This window comes from Schistocerca serialis, chromosome 4 (genome assembly GCF_023864345.2).
Source record: "Schistocerca serialis cubense isolate TAMUIC-IGC-003099 chromosome 4, iqSchSeri2.2, whole genome shotgun sequence".
Lineage (NCBI taxonomy): Eukaryota > Metazoa > Arthropoda > Insecta > Orthoptera > Acrididae > Schistocerca > Schistocerca serialis.
In genome coordinates this window covers 859751424-859764957 of record NC_064641.1, presented here as the reverse complement: position 1 = coordinate 859764957, position 13534 = coordinate 859751424, and positions in this window count along the sequence as shown.

Here is a 13534-nt window from a genome sequence, read left to right as displayed (position 1 = left end):
TGATATTTAACTTGATGGGAAATATAATTCAAGAACTAAACTGAAATCCTTTGTGAGGTAAGAAAATTTTATCCGATCTAGATATGTAGCAAGTGAAGATTACAATCTGTATTACTTTTGGATCATCACAGAAGTCCTTCAGGATCATCAATGTCATTCCAGTGACCCAATGAGGGGATATTACTCTTGTGCCAAGCCTTCATGTGCTTCTTGTTGTTGAACCTCCTAAAACATTAACCATCTGGTCCACAATCTATGACATTGCCTGTTGTCATTTGCTGAGTCATGATCCATGCATGTTGCAGTTTGTTCCATCTGGTCCACAATCTATGACATTGCCTGTTGTCATTGCTCAGTCATGATCCATGCATGTCGCAATTTGTTCCTTGGTTTTTAAACAAAGTTTTATTTATTTAAAACGATATTAACACTGCAAATATAAAAAAATATTTTTGCAAATATTTGAACAATAACAGGTTTTGTAAGATGATCAAATGAAAAGTGACATAAAATTTTCACTATAGCAATAAGAATGCTGTAAATGAAAAAAAAAGCTAATTTTACTTTACCACTTTTGAAGATAATTACAGAAAGAAGATTTTGAGCTCATTCCTGTCTATTTGTGTGATAGAGCAGTAATTAACCATGTTTTCTTTATTTGTTTATTTATTTTTTATGAAATAAAGCACTAAAATGGAAGTAAACTCTTTTTGCTGCCTTGGTGAGTTTGGTTAAAGTTATTAGGTAATTTTGTTTATAATCAGTATATTTTACATTATACAATGACCAAATTTTACATTTCTTGGATAAAACAAATGTTAAATTATTTTCAAAATATCAGCAGCTGTCATTTTGTGCCATCACAATGTTAAAAATGTGAAAGCTTCCAAACCATGAAGTGCAAAAAATGAAAACAGAAAAAATAAAGTGCTAAAATTTGAAATGATTTCCTACCTCTGTATCAAAAATAAACAAGTTTCATTGAAATCTGAGATGGCTTTGTTGGTTTGGCATGCTATTGCTTCAGAAGAGATTCTCAAGGTTGCTTACTCATGTTGTCTTTATTACACTGCCTTTTAGGCAGAAAGTGTCAGTATTAGTCTGAGGGATTCTTGTGAGGTAATAGTTTCCAGCAACTTCCGGGCTGTCTGGTGGTGAAATGAAAAATAACTGAGATCTGAAAACAGTTTCTGATTTTGCTTTTTGACAGCCAAGCTATTGAGGTTCTTCCATAGAGCCATGGGTACTGGTAACATATTAAAGAACACAACAGAACGAATGTTCCTGATTTAATTTTGCATCTTTTTGTATTCTTTGTAGCATTCTGGTTTCAGATTTTACTGGAAATGTCTGTGACAAGGATCCTTGTTGTCCTTCGTTTCACATAAATCAGTTATCAGTCAGGGAGCAGAAATTTTTTCTTAGACAGATTGTACATGTAGAAGCATATTTGATGTAGATAACTAAGAGCTTATCTATACGCTCATGAATTTTTTCATCAGTTGTTGTCTGTTTGATACCATTGGGTTTCTGAGCCATCTGCTGTTAGAGCTTCTCGATGTACATGTTTAATATTCCTCCAAGTTACGTGATGCAGTTTGATCTTTGACGGCTGTGAAAAGTTGTTACTGTTGTGGTCTTCTGTCCGAAACCCGGTTTGATACAGATGTCCACACTACTCGATCCCGTGCAAGCCTCTTCATATCCTAATAATTATTGCAACCTGCGTCCATTTAAACCTGCTTACTTTATTCATCCTTTCATTTCCCTCAGAAGTTTTTAACCCCCCATTCCCCCTGCCCCTCCCCTTTACCAAAATTATTTTACCAAACTGACAATTCGTTTAAACTTGAAAGTGTACCCTATCAATCAAATAATCCCTTCTTTTACTCAAGTTGTGCCATAAATTTCTTTTCTCCTCAATTCCGTCGAAATAGCCTGAGAGAGGAAGGACACAAAAGACATATCCCAATGGACACAATTGTACCCTAGAATCAAGAAAACCAAGAGACAGAAGCAAGGGGTAAAAGGGCAAAAGTGGGAGAGTTGCCCTGCCCAGAAAGCAGCTGGAGGCCCCAGAACATGTTATCCAATCAGACACACACCCTCTACATCCAACCAATGCTTCTGCACCCTCCATTACTACAAGAAAACTAGCTACACGGACAAGATAAAATCTCAGGAAAGAGAACAATGATGACGAATCTGTCAACCAATGACAGATGTAAAAAAATAAGAAGAATTAAAAAGGTGGAAAGGGCAGGAGCCAGGCCAGGCCACCAAGCAAGGGCAGCCACATGCCCCTTGGGTTGGAGCAGGTAACTTTCCCCAATTTGTGTATCATCATCAGTTATTTCATCTAAACATCTAATCTTCACTCTTCTGTAGTACCACATTCTTCTGCGGACCATATTCTTCTATTCTGTTCTTATCACACAGATTTCACATCCACACAAGCAACACTCCAGACAAATACCTTTAGAAAACACTTGTACCACGTACATTTATATTAGATGTTAACTCATTCCTCTTTCCAGAAATTCTTTTCTTGCACAGTTTCTGACCTTTCTAGTTGGACCATCATCAGTATTTTCATCTACACATACGTGACTGCTCTGCAATTCACACTTACTTTTTGACAGTGTGTTCATCAAACTAGTTTCAGACTGTTGCTTACCATTCCACTCTCAAATATCATGTGGGAAAACAAACACCAATATCTTTCTATGTGAACTTTGATTACTCTTATTTTATTACAATGGTTGTTGCTCCATATATTATAAGTGGGAGTCAACAAAATATTTTTGCAAATAGTAAACCTCATGTACTATTTTAGTGTTCCATTTCCTATTCTAATTCCCTTGGAATCACCACATCTAATTCGATTGCATTCCATTACATTTGTTTCACTTTTGTTTATGGTCATTTTATAACCTCCTTTCAAGACACCATTCATTACATTCAAGTGCTCATCAAAGTTCTTTCTGACTCTGACAGAACTGAATTACAACATCATTGGAAAAACTCAGAGCCTGTATTTCTTCTCCTTGAACTTTGGTTCTCTCTCCAAATTTCTCTTTGGTTTCCTTTACTAATTGGTCAATGTACGGATTGAATAACATCAGGGACAGGCTACTACCATGTCTCTCTCACTTCTTAACCAGAGCTTCCTTTTCCTCTACTTCGACTCTTATAACTGTAGTCTGGTTTTTGTACATGTTGTAAGTAACCTTTTGCTTTCTATATTTTATCCATGCTAGATCAACACCAAGTTGTAAAACTGGAATGTTACATCCCAGATGTCTGTCTGACTGGTACCAAGGAGAACCATTGTGATGTAGACGTGCATTCATGTTTTAAGTCAGGAGATCTGCTTCAGATAGGTATGGCTGCCCTCTTTGACACCCCTTTAACTCCACCCAGCTGCCTGTGCTACAGTGCTTGCAAGTGCTATACCATGCGAAACCAAAATTAGGCTTATAAACAAGATGTTCTGAAAAATATTTCCAAGTGGTCTTCAGCAATTGATTAGGCAGGCAGAAGAAACTTAATAATTGTCTTCCAAAATGTTCATTTTTGGCACCAGTCCTGTTCAACTTGTACATCTAATCTATCTGTAACAGTTGAGGAAGTTCGTTTATGTGGAAAATCTGGCTTTGGCCACTCAGCAGAGAAATCTTGAAGTTGATGAAGAGAGACTCTCTGCAGATTTAAGTGCAATGCATGAATATTTCAAAAAAGGAAGTGAATACCAAGTCCAATGAAGACCAGAGTTAGTTCCTTTCATCTTAACAATAGAATGGCCAATGAAAAGCTCAATGTCACCTTTAATGTTTGAGTCCTCCACTACCAAATTAAAGAAACATGTAGGAAACAACACAGCAAAACTGAGATCACACAGTAACATCATACAAAGCTGAGTAGTGCCTCATGAGTAGGCTTACTATACATCCAGGATGCAAAAATGTTCAGGACTTGAGAATTTTATGACTGGTGAGGATTTCATTTTAATTTTAGGCCTGTATGTTCCACATCACATTTTTAATCATTCTCTTACAGTAATGCCTCTCTCAGCCTACCTTAGAGCAAGCACTGACATCAGTGGGGAGGTACGGGTATCATGTTCCCCACAGTTTTTCACTTAGTCATTTGGGAACACAACAAGGGCAGTGTATTTATGCTGTTTTTGCATTTGAAATTATTCATCTATACTTTTTTGTCCTTTTTCTCTATTAATTTTTTGTCTCATCATTTAACAATGGGCAAAAGAAAGTGCATGTTTAATATTAATCTGCAACAAAGATACAAATAATTGAAATTGTATAATGACGATAATAATGAAGATGTTCACTGCACACTATGTGCTGGAAAATTTTCTGTTGCATGTGAAGAAAAGGATGATATTAAAGACCACATGAAAGCAGCTAAACATAAGAATGCTCTTAATGCTACTACATCAAAAAGAAGAAGATTTTCTTTAAAGCCAAAGACTGGAATAACTAATCTGGAGTGTACTGCTTAACTGCTTAAAGAAGCTAGTTTTTTCATACCACACTGCTTAACATGATCTCAGTTTTGAAACATCAGACTGAAAATCAAAATAGTGAAATTTCCAACTGCTAGACCTAGAAGTGATACAGTTATTACTGCTAACATTATTATAAAAGATTCCATGAATACGGTGACATCTTCAATGGACACACATTGTTGAACCAGGTAATATGAAACCAAAGGGTAGGTTGCAGTTAAAGTTCTGAAAAGTACTAGATACTATCATAGAGAACTGCAAAGCAGTTTTAAGGTGTTCCCAAAGACTGATATTTCTTGTTACTATGTTTCTAAAATGATTGAGTTTGTGATATCTTCACTTGGAATATCTGCTCCAGTTGAGAAGGTTTTTGTCAGCAATGCTGAAGATTTGGTTTGCAGAATGAGGCAGACTTTCAGTTCTAATGTTAAACATCTGCTAAATGTTAAAATTAATTCAAAACTTCCTTGTTGTGAATTTTTATGATGTAATTAAAACAAACAAAACATTTGTGAAAAAAGTTATGTCTAGTGAAAACTACAACTGAAGAAATTGTTAAGATTTTTTAAAGTTATTTTAAAAATATGTTCTGTGTTGCACCCAAACAAATATGTTAATATATCCAGGGTTGGACCCAAAACAATATGGTAAATGTACTGATGATTCCAAAGAGCTACAAAACCACCATGTTCTTCCTTACGGCTCATCTACTCTGCTACCGAATACTGCACTAGCTTAGTAGTCCTTGTGTAAGAAAAATCAATGTTTAGCTAAGTGCACCAATGAGGACAATAACAGGATGCATGACGTCTACTCCTCTTCACCGGTAACAACATCTAAGCAGCACTGCATCAACAGATCTGCAAAGGCAGAATGCTTTTCTCAAGCAATATGAAAAATTAATTAAAATTCTCCAGATCCCAATTCACTCTGATGTGTCTGCACTTAGACTAAATTAGTTCAAATTCAAGCATCATATTCACAAAATTACTGCAAGCAACAGATTTCAACATCAACAGGAAGTGGTCAGAAATGGGAAATAGCATTGTCAATGACAAATAGCAGACCGTCATAATATCTGGTGCACAACCAGCTGGCATAGAACTATCGTGACATGCTTGAAAGACAGCTAATGGGATTCATACAGGCCACGGCATCTGTACAGAAAGCCTCCACCGATGGGAAAAGGCATCATCTTCTCAATGCGACTGTGGCAATGAACATCAAATATAGTGTAACCAGCACTAACAGGTCAGCTTATTCAAGAAGTCTAGAAGATTTCTTTGGTGTGACAGATGCAGCCCTTGAAAGGACTGAAAATTTAGATGTAAATTTGTAGATTTAGTGCTTTAGTTCTGTTTATTTTGTAAAATTGTGTAATTCATGTATATTAGTTGCACTTAATATGCTGAATAAACAAATAATCGCTGCTAGCTTCATAATGGCAAAGAGTTGATTTGAGTTGACATTTTCAAAAGCTTTCTCCAATTGCTAAAAATGTAGGTTTGCCTGTCTTTAACCCATATTCAGCGAAATCTAATAGGATCAGTATTGCGTTGTTTGTTCCTAAATTTCTCCAAAACCCAAAATAATTTTACCGGGAGTCTGTTTTGCTGTTTTTCCTTTCTTCTGTAAATAGTTCATGTACATATTTCGAATCAAGACTTATTAAATTGATACTTTGGTCAGCATCTTCCTTCTTTGAGATAGGAATTATTACTATCTTCTTGAAGTTTGAGAGTATTTTATAAATCTTGCGTACCAAGTAGAATTATTTTGCATGTCTCATAACTTGTGTACCAGGTGGAATAGTTTTATCACAGCTGTCTCTCATGATAATCCAGTTAATTCTGTCTAAATGTCATCTACTCCATGGGATTGGTTGGGACTTTCAGAACTCTGTCATAATCTTCTTGCAGTATTATATCTCCCATCTCATATTCACCTACTTCTTCTTTGCTTTCTATAATATAGATTTCAAGTTCATTTCTATCTATTCCTTCCACATTTCAGCTATTCCTTCGTTGCTTAGTACTGGCTTGTCATCTGAGCTCTTGGTATTGAAACAGCTGTTTCCTTTTCCCCAAAGATCTGTTTAGTTCTTCTGTATGTGGCATATATCTTTCCCTTGTTATGCATTCTTCTGCATTGTGCATTTGCCATGTAGTCATCCATTTGTATTTTCTGTCGATCTCATTTTTTAGTCTAGTATTCCCTTTCAGCGGCAAGGTGGCTTAGTGGCACATTGCCGTACTACAAATCCAAACGTCTTGGGTTCAATCCCTGGTCAATTCTAGCATTTTTATCTGTCACTTACTACTTCTTTCACCTTGGGCAAAGTTTGTCAATGTCAAAAATGCTGAGCTGCACCATGGTTTAGAATCCACATTAAACTGTAGGTTCCCTGTAACTGGCTTGGTCAGTTCAAAGGTCAGAAGAAGGCAAGGGTAAAACATTCCCTACAAGACCATGCCTGGTAAACCATTGTGGTGTTCAAAACAATCTCTGAATTGATGACTGCTTTACTTTACTTTATTATTCCCTTTCACTCGTTTCATTTGCTGCATTTTTATATTTTCCCCTTCTGTCATTTAAATTCAGAATCTCCATTGTTACCCATGGATTTTTACCTGGCCTTGTCTTTTTTAACTATTTGATCCTCTGCTACTACCACTATTTCATATCTCAAAGCTACCCGTTTCCCTTCTATTGTATTCCTTTCTCCTGTTTCAATTAATCATTACCTAATGTTCCCTCTGAGAATCCTTGACAATCTCTGTTTCTTTCGATTTATCCAAGTTCTGGTATCCAGCTTGTACTACCACAACGCTTTTTGGGATCCTGTACCCTATTCCAATCTCATCTCCACTCTCCCAAAGAGGGCACATATGTGATATTAGTAATTTACACGAATTTAAACTGTTGCTTTGATATTGTCTACATTGTGTCTTATCAGTATATAGAATGAAGGAGACATATTTCTCGATATCTGGATTCCAATACTGTGATACATCAAAGATTCTTCATGCAGAAACTTAGTAATTTACACTAATTTAAACTGTCCTTTTGATATGGTTTACATTTGGCCTCACTAGTACATACACACATTAAAAAAAGTTTTTCATCACCTCGGTTCCGAGAGTTCCAGAACCTGTACAGAAAATTGGAATAGAGATCAACATAAACATCATTTCTGCCCTTATTATTGCTCATGAAAACCACACATTGTATGTTGTACCACCATACAGCGAGACTTTCAGAGGTGGTGGCCCAGACTGCTGTACACACCTATATTTCTAATACCCAGTAGCATGTCCTCTTGCATTGATGCATGCTTGTATTCACCATGGCATACTATCTACGAATACATCAAGGCACTGTTGGTCCAGATTGTCCCACTCCTTAATGGCAATTCGGCGTAGATCCATCAGAGCGGTTGATGGGTCACGTCATCCATAAACAGCACTTTTCAACCTATCCCAGGCATGTTTGATAGAGTTCATGTCTGGAGAATATGCTGGCCACTCTAGTCAGCGATGTCATTGTCCTGAAGGAAGTCATTCACAAGATGTCCATGAAGACGAATGCCTCGCCAATATGCGGCCCATATGGTTGCATTATGGGTCGGAGGATGGCATTCACGTATCGTACAGCCGTTACAGCACCTTCCATGACCACCAGTGGTGTACGTCGGCCCTACATAATGCCACCCCCCAAAACATCAGGGAACTTCCACCTTGCTGCACTCACTGGACAGTGTGTCTAAGGCATTCAGCCTGACCGGGTTGCCTCCAAATATGTCTCTGACGATTGTCTGGTTGAAGGCATATGTGACCCTTATCGGTGAAGAGAACGTGATGCCAATCCTAAGTGGTCCATTTGGTATGTTGTTGGGCCCATCTGTACCGTGCTGCATGGTGTTGTGGTTGCAAAGATGGACCTCACCATGGACATCAGGAGTGAAGTTGCGCATCATGCAGCCTATTGTGCACAGTTTGAGTCATAACATGATGTCCTGTGGCTGCACGAAAAGCATTTTTCAACATAGTAGCGTTGCTGTCAGGGTTCCTCCGAGCCATAATCCATAGTCAGCGGTCATCCACTGCAGTAGTAGCCCTTGTGCGGCCTAAGCGAGGCATGCCATCGACGGTTCCTCTCTTTGTATTTCCTCCATGTCCGAACAATATTGCTTTGGTTCACTCCAAGATGCCTGGACACTTCCCTTGTTGGGAGCCCTTCCAACCCTTCCTGGCACAAATTAACTATGCAGACACCACATGGGAATCATGTAAAGACGTGTTTTAGCAGGTGATACAAAATGTTGGGGTCTGGGTTTGAAGACAGACCAAATGACTTTCAATGAATTAATCAGTAATTTCTTAATGGAAAATGTTCAGAACAAAAACAGGATTGGTTATTGTGAGAAATTATTATGACTAAAATTTACAGAGGCAAAAACTCCATGAAAGATTTGATTCAGGAGACAAGTGCATATTAGGAGTAGGTGCTGAGGATCCGAAATTGACTGAAAACTTCAGAAGAAACTCCCAAAAGATTCTAAAAGATAGCTATGTAGCAATCAATACAATTTTGGTACATTTCTACAATACTTGTAGGATGATGACAACTGAAAGGGATACCAGGATTCAAATGGCTCTGAGCACTATCCGACTTAACTTCTGAGGTCATCAGTCACCCAGAACTTAGAACTAATTAAACCTAACTAACCTAAGGACACCACACACATCCATGCCCGAGGCAGGATTTGAACCTGTGACTGTAGCGGTCGCTCGGCTCCAGACTGTAGCGCCTAGAACCGCACATCTACTCTGGCCGGCAATACCAGGGTTCCACCTGTTTAATACCAGGAATGATCGGAGCAATAATGAAAGAAATGGTAATGAAGTATACTGGATCAATATGATGCACAGAGGATGCAGACACTGAAGATTAACCTCAGCAAGAGGTGACAGAGAATTCCAGCCACATGACTGCAACGAAAACAGTGAGGACACTGAAGACCATGTCTGTTGTGGGTTGAACATATGCAGCGTGCCTTTAGTAGTCCAGAAGTAATAGACATGAGTGTAAGTGAAGGGTAAAAATCGTAGAGGGAGACCAAGAGATGAATACACTAAACAGATTCAGAAGGATGCAGGCTGCAGTAGGTACTGGGAGATGAAGAAGCTTGCACAGGATAGAGTAGCATGGAGAGCTGCGTCACACTAGTCTCTGGACTGAAGACCACAGCAACAACAACATAAGTTGATTCTATTTTTTAAGGTTACCACATGAAATCTGAACAGTACTGAGCAAATCAAAGATGACTTTGAGGAAATAGCTAACGAAATAACAAACTGTACCACTGCACAAAAGTTAGAATTACACAATATTTTAGAAAGTAACTGTGAAGTATTTTCCAATAAACCTGGACTCATAAAGAGTTTCAAGTACCTTATACAAGTAATGCTCATAAACCATTTTTATACATCGTTTGTCAGTTTCATTGTCTCAGAAAGATGCAATTTAACAGGAAATTCATAAAATGTAGAATCATGAGGACTGAAAAAGCAACAGTGACTATAAAAAGATGGATAGGCCAGAGTCATAATCAATTCTTGGATGTTAAACCAAATGGTAAAGAGAGAAATTGATTGAACTGAATTTCAAAAAAGATAATATATGCCACTGTAGGTTGTAAAATTTATCATTTGTTTGTAGCATTAATATTTTTGAGTGTGAAGCCATTTTCAAGCATATACATAGTGTTACTGAGCACCATGCCACATGAGGCATGACATGTCAAGCAATTTATCAGTTCGCATATGGAACCACATATCAATGTTGGTAAGTTCTACATCACATATGAACAGAGAGGTTTGAAATATGTTGAAGTACCATTTACAGTACAACCTGATGCCAACCTTAACAAAATACACTGATGTAGCACATCATATTGTGTGTCTTCCACTCTCATTACACCACCATAACTGAAACATCGCACTTGGAAATGTCATGGCCCTAAATAAAATTAACAGCAACTGACAACTGTCCACCTCCTACAAACAAGAAAAAATGCAAAGCATATCTTAGTCGCCACAGATTTTATGACAAATTCCCAAAGGGGCATGCTTTCAGTAATGTGCATTTAAACAACTTATTAAGAAAAAAAATCGTTTTTTAAAAAGCAGTTAATAAGGAACAATGGGTTACTTCACGCAGACTTGTCTCAATCTTTCCATATGGGCACTGACATCAGCTTTTATGGAATAGGCATAGAAATATTTCAAGAAATAGATGACCCAAAAAGAAAATTTCATAAAATTATTGCATTCACAAGATGATCATTGACCAAATATGAGACTATCATATCAGAGTATTATGGAAAGATCTCTCACAAAACCAAAAGAAACCCTCATCATATGTAAAGTTAATGTCTAGACACATGATGGCATGTGACCTAAAACTGTAGATAGCAAAACTAAAGCACAAATGCTAAACTGCAATTTCAAGTGCTCCTTTACTAACTTTGTATTACATAAATGAGGGGAGCTCAATAAGTAATGCAACATTTTTTTCTCAGCCAGTTTCCATTGAAAAAGTGAGGAATTTGTTGTGCGACATCATGGAATATTCCTACTTCAGCCCCTACAGTTCCACGAAGTTGTAATAGCTGGTGACATTGTATGTAGCCTTCAAAATGGCACCCGATAGGAGGTGCACTTCAAGCAGAGAGCTGTCATTGAGTTTCTTTGGATGGAAAACATCATCATCACAAATATTTGTAGGTACTTGCTGAATGTCTATGGAGAGGTGGTTGTGAAAAAAAAAAAACCAGGAGCCAGTGGGCGAGACATCTATCATTAGCGCAACAAGTTTGTGTAAACATGTCCAATCACTCGCATTCCTGCTGGGTACACAGCTTTGACTCTTGCACTGTTGGAACATCCAGACATTCCCATGTGCGGTGATCACACTCAAACACCTTGCTGTTCTACTTGATGTCTCTGTCAGTAGCACTGACACACTCATCCAGCAGTTGGGGTACTCAAAGGTGTGTGCCCATTGTCTTCCTCGCCACCTAACCGAAGACCACAACAAGCAAGAAGGGTCCATATGTGTGGAATTGCTTGCATGCTATGATGGTTGTTATTGATGTAGCAAGACACTGGCTCCAATGTCAGCCAGTAAAGTGGTACCATTCAGGCATACAAGCTCTCCCAGTTAGGTAGCATAAGGCCATCACATTGAATGAAGATTACATTGAAAAACATGATTTTGGAGCTAAAAGAGTGGCGTATAATGTGATGTACTGGAATCCTGAATAAAACAAACCCATTTTTCAGAAAAATGGGTTGTATTACATATTGAACACCACTTGTCAGTAAAAGTAGTATTGTAAGGAGAGAATAGGCATGATTTTCTGGCTTACTGACATCACCAATGATGCCATCTATAAACCACCCTCCATCCCTCTCCCCCTAATAAAAGCCATTTGCCCCATGTATGAAATGATGGGAACTTCAATTTGGCAAGAAATTCAAAATATTGGTGGGAAATTCAAAAAATAGCCCAATTGTGCTATTGTGTTTCCTATGGGAGTAGGAGTGTTATCCTAAATATAAATTGGTAGGGAATTCAAAACGGAGCATTGTCATGTTGGCTGACGTGGAATACCGGCCCTGTTTCTATGCTGTCAAAATCTGAGACTTGGACCACGAGCACCAGCCAAACTATGACGTCAGAATCCAAGATGGCAGACCTGGAATACTAGATGGCCATAGAACTTGGTGAGTGGGGAGTGCTTTTGGAGCTCTGTGACGTCACAATCCAATTCCGACCTGTCGGGCACTGCTTTATATCTTTAAACAAACACTGGGGACGGGAAAGGTCCCTCCCTATAATGCTGGCTCACTTGTGCTATACTGCAACAACCCTCAATTCCCCCTTGCTGACATTACAGTTTAAACAATTTACTCCTCCACACCAGCTGCCATAAGTCCACATAGTGAGAAAACCGACTTACCCTGAGTTTGAAAAAAATGGAAAATATGTTAGCTATCAAACTACAGAGCACTCGTCCTAACTTTAAAACTGAATAGCCCACTGGATGCAGTCGGTATGGTTGTAACACTTGTAGCTGTCATATGTAGTTGGGGGAAAGGAACAGGAGAGATATTCACCCGCATCTTTATTTGAACACCGCTACATCAGTACCGCGGCGAACATCAATTGCGTCATGGAGCCAACCCGTGTCTCAACGCCACACCTCGATGCATGTGCCACGTTGGGTGCCAGCAGTTTGATATGTCTTTATACAAAGTGTAGTGACATGAAGATGTTAGACACTGACTGTACTAGAAGGATGCATGACACCATCGGTCAGTGTGTTGTAGGACAGAACAGGGCAGGAATGTTTATTTATCCAAACAAATATTGAGTGTTGACATCATCACACAGCATGTCTTGTATTTAACACCAACCAGAAGTCAGGAACGCTAACATTATGCTCCAACAAATACTGGACAACATAATCGAAGAGTAGTCTAAGGTATATCGACCTTAAATTGTCTCTCACCATATTGCGTCGACCTTAGATTGTCTCTTAGCATATTGCAGAGTACAAGTTACACAGATTCGCCACTCTTGGATGCTTAAGGTTACTGGACAGGGGCACATATTCATTCTCTCATAGCTCCATAAGCAAGTGTTATAGCAAAAGACTAGTAGCGATATTAGATATGTTGTACAATGTGTTGTATTCAGGCTGAAGCCTACTACACATCAAGAATATATCAGAGCAAGGCAGTATCAAAACACACAATCACAGATGAAACTCCATGTCAGGCCTCTCATTTCTGATGAATTGGAGTGGTACTTGTACAGCAAAATGTAGTATAATAGGTCAACAGCAGCAGAAAACTGCTTCCCAGCATCTAGATGCACAAAGTACTACAACCGTATGCACACATCGGTGAATACTGTTACACAGTATATGGCATAGTG